A 14,086-nucleotide genomic window follows, 5' to 3' on the forward strand; every position below is an offset into this window, starting at 1 on the left:
TAGTGTGTCTGTGTACTTACCTGTCTGCTCCGTTTCCTGACGTGACTAACTGGCAGGCTTGTGTGCAATTCAGAATTGAATTGAGAATGACTCCTAAATTTCAATTGATGTCAAAAACAGGATCTAGAATAACAATACAAATTTGAATTAAAGGAAGCAGAATTGCAATTCAATAAATAAAAATTCAAAGAATTTCATATACATAATTTAAGTGTTTAACAATGAAGCTTTACAATATGTCAGACATGATTGCATTACATATTCTATAAATGATGATTCATTAGTTAGAACTACTTGTACAGATTACGTTAACAGGGAATGTTTTAACTTGAATGTTAAAAGCTCTAGTCACAGAACAAATAATTAAGTTTGATTTATTGTAATTGTAATTTTGTGAAACATGATGGAACATGACTCCATTTCCCAGAATGTATTTACAATGGTTGCCAAACAATTTGAGGTGGACATTTGTTTGAAAGCTTCTTTTATACACAATTTGATGGTCAACACTGGACTTCTTAAGTTCCAGAAGCCCCTTACAACTTCAGATTACAAACCTTTATAGATTTGACACCTGTAATAACAGCGACATGGAAAATAATAGCAGACCTAAAAGGTCATCTGTACTAGTTAATATTGAAGGACCTATTCCAACATGAACGCCGTGAAACCACAGAGCCATATGCAAGCACTGCAGTGCTCCAGCCTGTGGCTCCATCAAGGCTACTTTCAAAAGGCATCTACAAGGAAGTTAATAGACAGTCTTTTATTTTGAAAACCATCTCTTGATGGTATTATGCTACTGATATTTGATATCCTCAGTGTTGGGGTCACTACTCAAGAACGTGTAATACACTTTATTCACTTTAAAAAAAAAAAATGCATTACCTTACTTGTTATTCTCTATGGATAGTAACTCATTACATTACTGTACGCAACACAGCACGAGCCTGGCATATAGCTCATAAAAGGCTTAAAAACACCTTCAACTCACACCACAAACAGTAACAGTAACATTAATGTGTTTCATTACTCAGTTACAGCCAAATGTGATTATATTATGGCATTACTTCGTAAGGAGTTACCCCCAACACTGGATATTATGTGTTTAAAATCATGCAAGCACACTTTTTACTTATTACTTATTGTAAATCAAGAAAACAATTCTTGTCAATTGTGGAATTAATAGAAATATTTGTTCTCTTAAAGAGTGATCTATATTTTGAAACAAATTGTATGCAGGGTTGAGGAGTGACTAGTTAACGTGTAATGAAATGTTATTAAATTACAATAATTTAGATGTATTACTGAGGTAAATGTGTTATTAGTTACTAATCAAATTAAACGGAAATTGATTTGCATTGATAAAGTAATCCAAATAAAGTAATCCAAACCACATTTATAATGGGTAACAGTAAGCAATTACATTTCCAGAGTAACCTTCCTGACACTGAATGTACGTGAGATTCAACACATTCTTTCTGTTGTGTGACTGTGTGGAATTTCTTTGAATTGCCATGAATTTAATTCCACTTCCTGTCCAACTTCCTGTGGGGCAGAGTCAGTTAAATTCCAATTCCAATTCATGAATTGAATGGAGGCCAATTCTGAAATTCAGAATTTTGCACAAGCCTGGAAGCTCTCTGTTCTCAGAAATAACCCACCTTCGGAATCCTCTGCTGCCAATAGCCACGCTACACACTGGAAAATCAAGTCTGCAGCCGCACTGAGGAACACAGCCCAGCACCCCCTCTGCCAGGCCGGCCATCTTCGGACGCAGCACCCCCACTGCCAGGCCGGCCATCTCCGGACCCAGCACCCCCACTGCCAGGCCGGCCATCTCCGGACCCAGCACCCCCACTGCCAGGCCGGCCATCTTCGGACCCAGCACCCCCACTGCCAGCCCACACTCACAGCTTCAATAAAACAAGATTCTTTACCACCTACTCCAGTCTGCGCCTGAGTACTGTCCCCCACTCCTGACACTTAAGTAAATATGTGTTGTATTGTATGGTTACAGTTTGTATTGTTATAATTTAATTTCCATGGAAGATTACAGTTAAATTTGCTGTTTGTGTGTTAGTTAATTTTTCAGCTATGAAAAAGCAACAACATAACAAGTCCTGAGTACATATCATGCTCAAGACTTTAATTAACAAATTTAAAGGGATCTTATCTGTTTCTTTTGCAGTGTTTCCCCACACATAGACTAATGTGTGGCGGTGCACCACACTATCAACACCGGCCGCCGCATATTGCGTTATTAATTTTTTTTTTTTTTTTTAAAAACACTTTCCGCTGCATTTCCTTTCCCTGCTCTCCTCAGTCACTTGTCTCGCTCACACACACACACACAGCTCCTCCCACCGTGCGGTGTTTGGTGTTTTTAGCCCCCCAACGTCTCCTTCCAGGCAGCGCGGCACTGGTTATGTTTAGGGTTAAGGTAAGGGTTAGCTGCCTGTAAGGGGGCTTAAAACACCATTGATCCCACTGTGCACAGAGCGTCTGTCTCCATAAGGAGAGAAGACAGCTGGCGAAATTCACAAGTTCACCAAAGATTGGCATCTACCTCGTGAACACCTTTACACAATCACACATTCACAATCACCGAGCCGACTCTTGCCCGCTTTAGAAAGTTAACTAGTCGCAAGTTTGCGGTAAAATGCAGTTGGGTTGTCGAGGTCAAAGCACTATATGTAGCAGATGTGAATCAAATAAACTTATTATAAATAATGTTATGTCATTTTTTACTCTTACACTGAATGTTTGCTGCTTCAATCCAGATGAGTATTAAAGTATTTTCTGCGAGTGAAAAAGGCCTGTGTTGAGGATGAGGACCAGCCTGAACCGGCAGTATCGGTCTGAAACAGAGCTCAACAGTCCCACCAGTGGAATTAGTTATGCTATTAATTGTTTACAATATTTTCAGGATTCAACCAGTGAAAGACAGGGTCAGGGAGAGACATTAAAGTAGAAGAGGACAGCATCCAACAGTGTGTCGCCCCCGTCCCGCCCCGCACACAAATTGCTTTCTAATCTGTGTGAAACACTGTTTTGTTTATGTTTTGTGGTTATGATTAAATTAATATTAATATTGGCCTTAAAATCCGGGAACAGTAGGGCTCTGTTACTGACACTTCAAATCTTTCCTACTACAGCTGATATAGGAGTGCTAACTGAACACAAGCACCTTTGGATGCCCTGAATGCTTACATTTTAAGCATGAGTGACCCCCATGGGAATTAAACCCCTCACCCTGGCTGCATTGGCGCTATCCTTAAATCACTGAGCAACACAGGCCCATAAAGAATCTTCAACGACGAGATAGGAGATCATGTTTTATTTCCAGACACCTCGTCCACCTGGACTACGCGGCTTTGTTTGCTCTATGTTTCAAACATATTGCTCTTTGTAGAGCTGCTGTGGTAGGCGGTAGAGGTGAGACGGAGGAGAGGATGGACAGTCAATGAGAGATCCAGCATGTAGGGGGGAGGGGAAGGGAAACCATTACAGCTGTCCTTATTTATGTGTTCAGAAGTCAATTACACGGCAAACACAGGAGCGGCAGTAAAAATGGATCCATGCAAGACACCGGCCAACTTCAACTGAAGGCTTTAAAATGCAAGCGCTGCAGAGGGAGAGCTATTGCATTTCATTGTTCCTCACTGAAGCAAAAATAAAACATAAAACACGGCATCAACTTTACATTCATGTGTTGAACCCCGTGACTTAAAAATGGCTAAACAGTTATACACATCACAGAGTCAAATGAGCACGATACACGTATAAACAATGGTTCAATCTTTATGTTTTTCAAAGGTTCTTGAGAAATTACTCAAGGATTTACCATGCTTTAATTATAAAGAACATCATGTGGCCCTTACAACTTGTTTAAAGTAGTGTAGCCTACTTGCTTATATAATGCTATTTTGAAATTATATGTCATTCAAGATGGTTTGTTAGCTATATACAGTATTTGACAGGGAGCAATTTGTATCTATTCATAATTTCGTGTGAAAAAGCTTCAAGGGGTGCCACAATGATCTATTCTTAGTTTATATCTTTGTATCTTTTCATGCTGTTATTTCATGATCAAATAGCTTCACATGAAGATTTTACTGCACTATTACAAATTGTAAATATGGTGACATTTTGTAAATGGTGTCAGCTGCTTAATTATAAGAACACAAACATATTCTTTTCCAATAAAAACGAGAATAACCTTCAAGACAGCTCAAATATTTATGAAACAAAATAAATTATAATATGTATGTCTCGCAGGATTCAAATCTTTCTTGAAAAGTCCAGGTTGAAACTATTTGTAAAAACTTCAGGTACTCTGGAGTTTTTGACCACTAGTTGCGCTATGGAGCAATGTTTGTACACGAGGATGCACGCATACAAGAACATAGCGTGGTTCACATTTCTGCTGATGATTTCATGCTGTTCCACTGTTGAGACTTCTTTGTCAATTATTTCCAAAGTCAAGAATGAAACTTCAAGTACAATAAGTCAAGAAATCTAATTCGCCACAAAATCAACAACTTTGATAATCAAATAATCATTTAAATCCAGCCAAAATTCCAAACATTCTCTGGAACCAGCATCTACAATATGACGATTTGTCATTGTAAATTGAATACAGTACCGTTTTGGTTTTTGGTTGGGAAAAAACTAATGATTCTGAGAAATCTGAGGGTAATTTTTTTACTTTTTTCTGACTAAATGATTGGGGAATTGTTGGGTCTTTGTAAATTATAGTCTGGTCTAGACCTACTCCACCTGTAAAGTGACTCGAGATGACTTTTGTTATGATTTGATACTATTAATTAAATTTAACTGAATTAACCCAAAAATTAATTGTCAGAATGATTAGTATTGTAAATAATTCTTAGTTGGAGCTTTTATTCTAACAACAGGATTAATATTAAACAGAAAAAAAGCCATTTGAGAAAGGTGTAGAGACCAGAAGAGCAAAGAATCCTCTAATTAAATGAATCCCAGGCTTGCACTCGGCTCCGCTGTGGGAGGACACCGCAATTGCATCAAGCAAATCTGGGGAATGGAACCCATATGGCTAATGGATGTGGGTTATGATATTGTTTTGGAAGGCTCCGCAACACGCTGTCCTTCAGATGCTACAGTGCCACAGACCTCCACAAATCATTACCCCGGGAGAATAGAACACACTTGATCAGACCCAGGAGGAACGCATGCCAAGGGAAAGAAGAAGACGACCAGTCTGTGAATAATGATCACGGTCACCTTTGTCATATATCACTATCCTGAGAAGATGACTTGGATAAGGGTGTCAGCGTGGAGGGCTGACAAATTTCTGCACCATTCTCAGATTTCAATCCCACAGAGCCACCCTCCTCCTCATATCCTCCTCCTGCCTCCATAATTGCTTGCTAAGCCAGAAATTAATCCATGTTGTAGCTACCCAAACACATCTTTGCAAATTGGACATAGCAGGTTGACCATCATGAATCTGCAATGATGACACAGCACGCCGCAGGGCCTCACTTCCACTGAAGTGTCTTGCTCGCTCAAGGTATCAAGAAGCGTTAACCAAGGTCATGTTGGTACAGTAGGTAGGTCTTTCCCTGAATATTGGATGCATTCAATTAGCGCTTCTGCAAAGGCGAACGTGAGTGAAATGTAATAACTGGCTCAGGCTTGAGGGAGTAGCCAGATTGAAGGCTGCTGTAAAACCAGACTTATAGACTAACTCTCTCCTGCTCTGTTCTCTTTTCACAGTTTTACTGGAGTTGGCAGCCTCCCGGGCAGGGCTCGGCTTGTTTTCATCCGCGCTCCATTTGTTAGTCGCAGAAGGTCACCAGAGAGCATTTTCAGGCCCTTCCTCAATGTTCGCTGCAGCCCTGCCCACAGGAGTCATTAAGATGAATAGGACAATATGCTGTCCTGGCTTGTGCTAACTGTGTGCCATTATCACCTCTGATAGCTCCAACTAGACCTTCAGGAACACGTCTACTGTTCTCCCATGATGAGATCCATAGTCAGGGACTGTGATGCATGGCTGTCTTGTGATATGATGAGGGAGTTGCCTTTTGGATGAGGTGAAAGATTGTTAAGGGGACTAATTGTGAACACTTTGTCCATTGCTTTCTTTTTTTTTTTTTTTTTTCAATTGACATTTCAAAGTATTGTTTGTTGTAATTGATTTCCATCCAGAACATTAACAGTTACACTCAGTTTAGACCTTCTTGTTTCTTTTTTTGGAAGGTGGGGCAAATTAGATATTATTTTGTTGGCAGCTAAACTTAAAGATATATGCGTATACAGATAAGGAGTATGAATAGCAGTAGAAAACAATTTACTACAGAAAATGAAGCAGGCTAGATCATTTCTAACAACTTACAGTAAAAATCACATATCCCTCTGGTACAGTAAATACTACCGAATACAGATATTATTGTGACATAAAGAGAAACAGATACAGAGAGTAGCTTTGGGCTACAGCCCAAATCTGAAAGTTGAATAATTATTGCTTTATTTTTGTCATATCTGATCAGTATGAAAAAAGACCAAGATTATTTAAACCTGCTGACTTGGTTAAAACTGCACAAAAAAAAAAGATGGAGTAATGGCGTCCTGTGCAGAACATGAATTCACACTCCCTCTGAGCGTGTTCTTATCCAAACTTCTTTTTTCATTTGGCCATGAAAAAACATTTACGTATGGAGGAACATTCTGTGAGAGCCATGGGGAGGCAATCCCAGCCCACTGTTTTTCTCAGTATTTCGAGTACAGCTCCTTTAAACAGGTCTATCTTTAGCTATCATTAATGCATCATTATGTCAGATGTCAGTCGTGGGTAAGTTCCAGCTCTGTGCTCACATAAGAGATTCAATTTCAACAAAATGAGCTAATCCAGGATTTATACTACTGGAGAAAAGGTGGCCAGCAGCTTACAAACTGGACACTTGAATCATTTAGTAATTTGGTTGTTTTGGGACTATTTAAAGTGTATTATTATGCCGTGTTTACTCCTGGTGGTGGCTAGCTGACTACAAGAGGGTAATAACATGTTTAATCATCAAATTTATCATTTCACCCCATCATACTTGAACCACGGCAACTCTGCTTAAGAAGTATTGCATTTATGGGAAGAAGGCCTTCTCATAAAACTGCGCTGTCTATATGAAATGGAAAGACACAAATACTTTTGATATTGGTGCTACCAGAGAAAACAGATAAAAGTGTTGTGGCATTCGCTTTTGCTGAAAAGCTAGAAAACCTACAACTCGGACCAAGAAATGTTACGTAATGTGAGCACGTCACAGAATCAATATGGCGGCCGGCTGGTGACAAACAATCTTGTATAACAGTTAAACGGTAAGTTAAAAAATGTCAGAAAACATTTGAGAAATAGGCAATGCTGTAACAGAATCTTGGTTTATATTTGATCAGCACTGTCTAATTTTACCGTTTTATCTGAGTTTTTTTACGCAATACAGGAAACATTATGGCATCCACATCTTCAAAACTCTCGTGTTTCAGTCAAACAGTGACCCGAAACCGGTTTCTGAAAACATTTTAGGCGAGATATAGGTGATACAGGAACAGAATGTAAATTTATAATTGATCAGCACTGTACACTTTAATCTGAGTTTGAGAGAGAGGGACTCTTTCCATCCGATAACTCTGTAGTTTGGGCAGCAGCCCTGGAGCCCGTGAAAATCTGCCGAATGGTGCGTTTTTAGCTGGGAGATGAGAACGGAGATCTGGGCTCTGGCAATATGGAGGGAAGTTTACCATATTATATATACTAAGCTGGTTGAAAATCAGCAAAGTATCCCTTAAACCATACAATAGGAAAATTATTTTAATCAGATATTATAAAGCTAAAATGTTATTTCTACTGTGTTGGCTCTGGCCAGCCACTTCCCCCAACCCCCTCCAAGTGCTTTATTTAACAGGGCCAGAAGTTCCTTGATTCAATGTGTCTTTCTTACTTTCCTAAAAAGACTTAGTATTTCTGGAATTTTTGGCATTTAAAAACACATATGAAGTTTAAAAAATGATTGAACCAGCTACCTCTATGATTAGAAAGACAAAAAAGTCCAGGGTGCTCAGCAAGTTCAATCAAATGCTTGAAGGTGCTCTTTGGGGTCGGGAATTCAATTGAGTGTGGAGAAAAAGAAACAAATCCAAAGCACTCTTCTTCAAAATTATCTAAAAAGCCTGTATTTCACTGGCTATTTCATGATAGAAAATGTAAAAGACATTGGGAGAAGCAACCCATGCGTAGCAGCACAGACAGCCTCTATGATTAGTTTGGTTGGGTTTAGGAAACTGAAAGTACTTCATTGAGGTAACGGAAGGATCAGGGTCATTCAAATGAAAATGGCGGGCTACAACAACGTCACGTTGCTTCTCAGATACGAGAGTCATCATTCACAAGACCCAACAGATTCTCACTCCCACGTAAAATCCGGGACGGTTGGGTTTAGGAAAAGAAGAACGGGACAGTTGGGTTTAGGAAACGTGACACGCGGGACACAAACCCCAGTCTCCTGAGTGAAATTCCTGTGTTGTTTGACACATCCACCCCCCCCCAACCAACCTCCCTATGCGGATTTTCGGGCTTTCAAACTACTCGCTTACTTAGTGCTACGTCATCTTCACACCCTGTGTAGCTGCTGCTCTCCCCGGTGCATTCTACAAACACACTTTTTGCGTCGCTTCAGACACTGACAGCCACTGTCCAAACGTCCATATTTTACAAGTTCAGAGAGAGAACGGGTTGCAGGACCACGAGAGGTCGCTGGTCAGGACATATAATTTGACCAAACAACCAGGGCTTAAAATGAACTACCCCCAACCTGCGAAAAGCGGGTAAAAATTAACTTTGGCGGGTGACATTGTAAAGTTACTAGCCAATTTGGCTGGTGATGAATGAAGCAAATAACACTGCATCTGTTTGAATCGGCCGGCTGCTGTAAAGATGTGACGGGTCAGTGTTGCCATAGTATATATCCACGACGTTCCACTTCTACACGTTCCACCAAATCAAGTTCCTTCCCGAGGCTATTTTGCAGCAGCACCGCAGCTTTTCTCGGTGCTTCGCACCACCCAAGACAATTGTGATTGGTTTAAAGAAATGCCAATGCCAATGCCAAACCAGAGCACGTTTTTCTCCCATCCCAGAATGCTGTGTGGATTAGCCAGACCTTCCTGGTCTGGCAAAGCGAGATTAGTGTTGCCAGATTAGTCTGTTATTATGTTTGGGTGTTTGGCTTGGAAACGTAATCTTTTTGGCAACATCATGTTGTGTCTAGCGTGTGCGGTATCGATTACGAGCTACGCTGAAACGAAGAAGATTAACGGAACGGTGCGAAACAAACTCAAATTAAGTCATAAAGTTAGTTAGGAAAAAACTAAAAACAAATGTGAAGATATTAGCAAAAGAGGAAGGCTGCAGACACACGGGACAATGGAGAGTTTGTACGCAGAGAGTGAGCAGCAGGAAGTAAGCATATCCAGAGTTACAGACTCAGAGGGGGAATCTGAATATTAGAGATTTGATACATAATCTTTATCTTCTCTTCACGTTTAAGGTATTGTTATAACATCACTGTTTTGAAAGTAAATGTTTATATTTTTAACATTTTAAGGTATATCTGCCATCAACTCAAATAAAGCAATTTAATGTATTCAGTAGCACTCATAATCTGGTTTATTTCCCCTTGAAAAACATGTGGCTAGTAGAAAATCTGATTGGCTGGTAACTTTGAAAATCTGCTAGCCATGTTGGCTGGTGATCAAAAAGGTTAATTTAAAGCCCTGCAAACAACCAATGCTACCCTTTTTGGGGGGTAAGAACATTCTCTGATTACTGTGTGATTGTAGGTGCAAGGGCAATTACAACATAAACTGCTGTGATTTCCTGTATCCAAGCCTCTATTCCCTGTTGAATCTTTTTATGAATATGACACCTGGGATAACAGAGTATCTGGGGGGAACCTACATAAGCAGCAGTATCATTATTAAACCAAAGCACTGTAATATCCAACACACCTAATATCGCTCGTTCCTTTGCACTTTTGCCCTCTGTCTTTTCATCTTCGTTCTCACAGGCTGCCACGGAGCTCTAGGCACTTACCTAATAACAAAAGCCCTATTAGAGAGTTAATGCGGAGTAATGATGACAAGCAGCAGCACTGGAAATAGCACCTGTCGCCTGAGACGGTAACAAATCGCCTGAGACAAGACTGATCGCGCAATGAGACAAACACAAAGGGAGAACGTAGGAAATGTTGAGGCTCTGAATGTGTTGTCTCCAGTTTGAACATATCTTCTACACCTCCTGAAACACCAACAAGGGGAGTCTGAGAGTAAAGGTCAGTTTTTGCTTCTGCGTTTAATGGACGTTTTTGGTACGCACGTAGGTACGTGGAGATACGGACCCTACGCCGTAGCCCAGTGTTGTAGTCTAGCCAAACGAGACCAAGTCATCACCAAGACCAGAGTGTATGGAGACTGAGGGGTTGAGATCAAGTCAAGACCAAGGCAGGGCAAGACCGATTCAAGGGCAATCAAAGAGAATCAAATTTGTCAGATTGACAGCACTCTAGCTCAATGGATTAGGAGGGCACTGGGGGCAATCATATTTCACCCCTACATAAAATTAAACAATACACTGGCAATTTAGTCATATCCCTGCAGTTGTGGTCTTGACCGGTCTTGAAATAAAATCCAGAGTCCTCTTTATCTGAGACCAAGACAAGGCAGAGTAAAAATGTGGTTGATTCAAAGACAAGACCTTGAGTACTACAACACTGGCGTAGCATGACGTACACCTCCTCAAAAAAATGTAACCAAACATTGCGGCGACGCTAAACACATCCACTGTGATTGGACCATTTTCTCACTATGAGTCTAGAGTCACTACTCGCTCTGAAGATAATCACAGTCACTCTCTACACACACACACACACACACACACACACACACACACACACACACACACACACACACACACACACACACACACACTGGCCCTGCTATTCTCTTAAAGAGATTGACGCATACACCAACGCACAAGTATAAACTTCAGTCCACGTACGTAGGCCACGGGCGAAAGCTCTGCGTAGAGCCTCCACAGAAGCATAAATCCTGCTTAACTGTGCCAGAGCCAAGCGTTCACACAGGAAAAGACTGGGCTGAAATCAAACTGTGGATGCGGAGGGAAGTTCACGGTCCAGAGAAACAGCTCGAGCAGCGTTTCAGTTTGAGCTGCTCTGTGCACAAGCATGCACATTTAAAGATGTTTCTTTGTCTTTGGAAAATGCATGATGTTTGATCATTGAGCTGCGGCAGTAGAGCAATCCTGCAGGGGGGGAAACTAGGGCTGACAACTACCGATTCTTTACATGATCCATTAATCTACCGATTATTTTCTCGTCTAATGGATTAATCGTCGGGTCTAAAAATGTCAGAAAATAGTGAAATATGTCCATCCGTTTCTCAAGCAAAACGTAAATATGTTTCATTTTAATGTGATATCAAACAGAAAAGGTCTGAAAATCGCTATATTTGAGAGGCTGAAAATGAGCATTTTTGTATTTATTTTTGCATGAAAAATTACTTTATCGGTTAATCCATTGTCTAATTAGTTGTCGATTATTATTTTGTCCTTGCAGCTCTAGTGGAAACTCAAGTCTGTTTTAATGTAGCTGCAACTTCTTCATCGGTGTGAAAGAAGACCAACTCTTCTTGTTTTCATGTTGTCGTCTTTTAGCATTAGTATCATCAACTTTTATTGTATAGGGCCTAATCTGTATGCATCATTTATAGCTCAATCCTTTTATCTCATTTTTGAGGGTGACCTGTTGGTTGGATGTAAAATAGCCTGCAGGCTAATTCTGGCACATTTTACTTGATGTATATAAGTGTGCATTGTCCCTGACAGATAAACCTGTAACAAATAAATGAAATAAGACAAGGAAGCTGCAGAAATAGCAAACCACAATGTCCAGTCTCTCTGGAAGAATGTTGTAAATTACGGATTTTTTCGGTTGAATAACACACCTAACAGTCCTCTTACAGGACCCCCCCCCCGCCCCCCCTCCTCTCGGTAGCAAGATTCCTAACCCTTCTAGCGCGCAGATTCATTCTACTGAACTGGAAGCAGGCACAACCTCCCACTTTCACTATATTGATCAAAGACATTATGCAGCACCTAAAACTGGAAAAACTCAGATATACATTGCGTGGTTCCGTTGACACATTTTCTAAGACTTTGCAACCCTTCATTGACATTGTAGCTATAAGCAAATATCCCCTTGGCTCTTACCTTAACTCTATAGCTAGACGAGGTGTGACGTCAATAAGTATTTAGAGCAGCTTTGTACTTTGATTATTATCTAATCTGATGATCTGTTCTACATGACCTATTGTGTTCGTGTCTGTGTATGTAAATGTTTTTTGTCAAACTATTTCTGTAGTAATTTAGAGAATGTGCATGTAGTATGTTTGCTCTCTAAAATATCAATAAATAGACGTTTGAAGAAAACAAATTACACACCTATTAACACCCATAAAACACCTAAGTGTCTTATTTTGCTAATACTGGACTTTGCAACTCAAAAAGATGTCCGGGGCTGTGCTTACCTGTTCGGCATCCTCCGCGGGACACGGCGGCTACCCTTCCAGCCCGACGCTCGGGAGGAAGAGCCGGGATGCAGCGCAGGTCGTAAAGCCTCTCCACATGTCCCCTCCCCGCCCGGAGGCGCGTGGCTTCGGGTTAAACAGGAGGACAAGTAGCGGCAGGTGTGGAAGTGAAGAGGGCTCCAATTCGGAGGTTCCGCTCAGCGTGCAGCGCGCGCCCGCTCGGACAGCCAGGTGCGCAGAGAACACGCAGAGAGAAATATGCGTCCTGTCGGGACCGGATTGTTACCTTTTCTTTCTCGTTTCACAGAGCGTTGAGGTAAACAGGGAGCCTTTCTGAAGTCCACTTACACCGAAGCGCCCTCCATCAGCAGCCCGCTGATCAGTCAGTGTGGAGGGGGAGACGCGGGGAGTACCACTGCTGCTGGATGGAGGAGGCTGCACGGGGACGGCTGGGGCGTTTTCCTCCAGGAGGAGGAGGAGGAGCAGCAGGAGGAGGAGGAGGAGGAGAGATGCTCAGCTCAGTGTGAGAGCCTTAAAAAGTTTCTAAAAGTAGCCTCCTTTAGCGATATCTACGGAGGAAGATTAGGGCCACATGTGAACAATTTATTTGAGTTTGAAGTCAGAATTCTGAGAATAAAGTCAGAATTATGAGGAAAAAAACTCTATACACATTTACATTGCAACCATTTAGCCTACATTGCTACGCTTGGTTTGTAAGCTGAGTTTTGAGCCAAAAATGATCTCTGTGCTCCAAGTGTTTTTAGCTCCAGTAGAAGAACTAACACGCCCAAACCTCATATCTCATCAACATTCTGGTAGACTGGGCGTAAACAGAGGCAGTGTGGAGACTCCGCCAGCTGCTGGTAGTTGCCATGGTAAAGTTAGTAGCTTTAGGCCTCCTGCACACTGACTGCGTGGTGTGAGTGTAGCGGCCACGTGGCGTTTTCTATGTCTTTACACACCAGAAACGTGTCTGACGCGCAGCGTTGCTGCTGCTGCTAGCTTCGTGTGGACACATGGATGTTTCCCATTGATAAAATGAAATGATAGATTAGAGCAAAGACAACGTCGGCAGTATTGAATAGTATAGTATAAAATAGGCTACAGAATATTTCGTTCTGTATTGACAGCTGCAATATTTTAATTACATTTATATCTGCATTTATGTCAAAACCTAAAGACTTTCAAACATCAAAATGTAATTTATTAAATGTATTTGTGTCAAAATGACCTATAAACATCTTTTTGTATTCTATTTTGCCTGGAAACGCTTCCAACACGCTTGCGTGAAAAATAGCCGTCTGCCCTATTTCTAGCATGTGCGCGTTTTCGGCTCGAGCCGCGCTTGAGACATGCGTGTCACGCAGGCAGCGTGTAAGCTCTAACCTGTTAACATGGGAGCCGAAATAAAAACAGACACGCCACGCAGCTGACACGCTCACGCCAC

The 14,086-nt window shown here is 41.2% G+C and overlaps 1 protein-coding gene across 2 annotated transcripts in view; it reads right to left on the reverse strand.

The window, feature by feature from the left end:
- The window catches only part of LOC120547226 (heparan sulfate glucosamine 3-O-sulfotransferase 5), a 128,079-nt gene extending 115,307 nt beyond the window's left edge, over positions 1-12,772 (reverse strand). Inside the window, exon 1 of one of the 2 annotated variants that reach the window (XM_039782716.1) lies at positions 12,640-12,772. The gene's annotated coding sequence lies outside the window, so the exon portion shown is untranslated. The remainder of the gene's footprint in view (positions 1-12,639) is intronic. The other variant, XM_039782717.1, reaches the window with a different exon arrangement.
- Between the last annotated feature and the right edge of the window lie 1,314 nt (positions 12,773-14,086).

This window comes from Perca fluviatilis, chromosome 18, assembly GCF_010015445.1.
Source record: "Perca fluviatilis chromosome 18, GENO_Pfluv_1.0, whole genome shotgun sequence".
Classification (NCBI taxonomy): domain Eukaryota; kingdom Metazoa; phylum Chordata; class Actinopteri; order Perciformes; family Percidae; genus Perca; species Perca fluviatilis.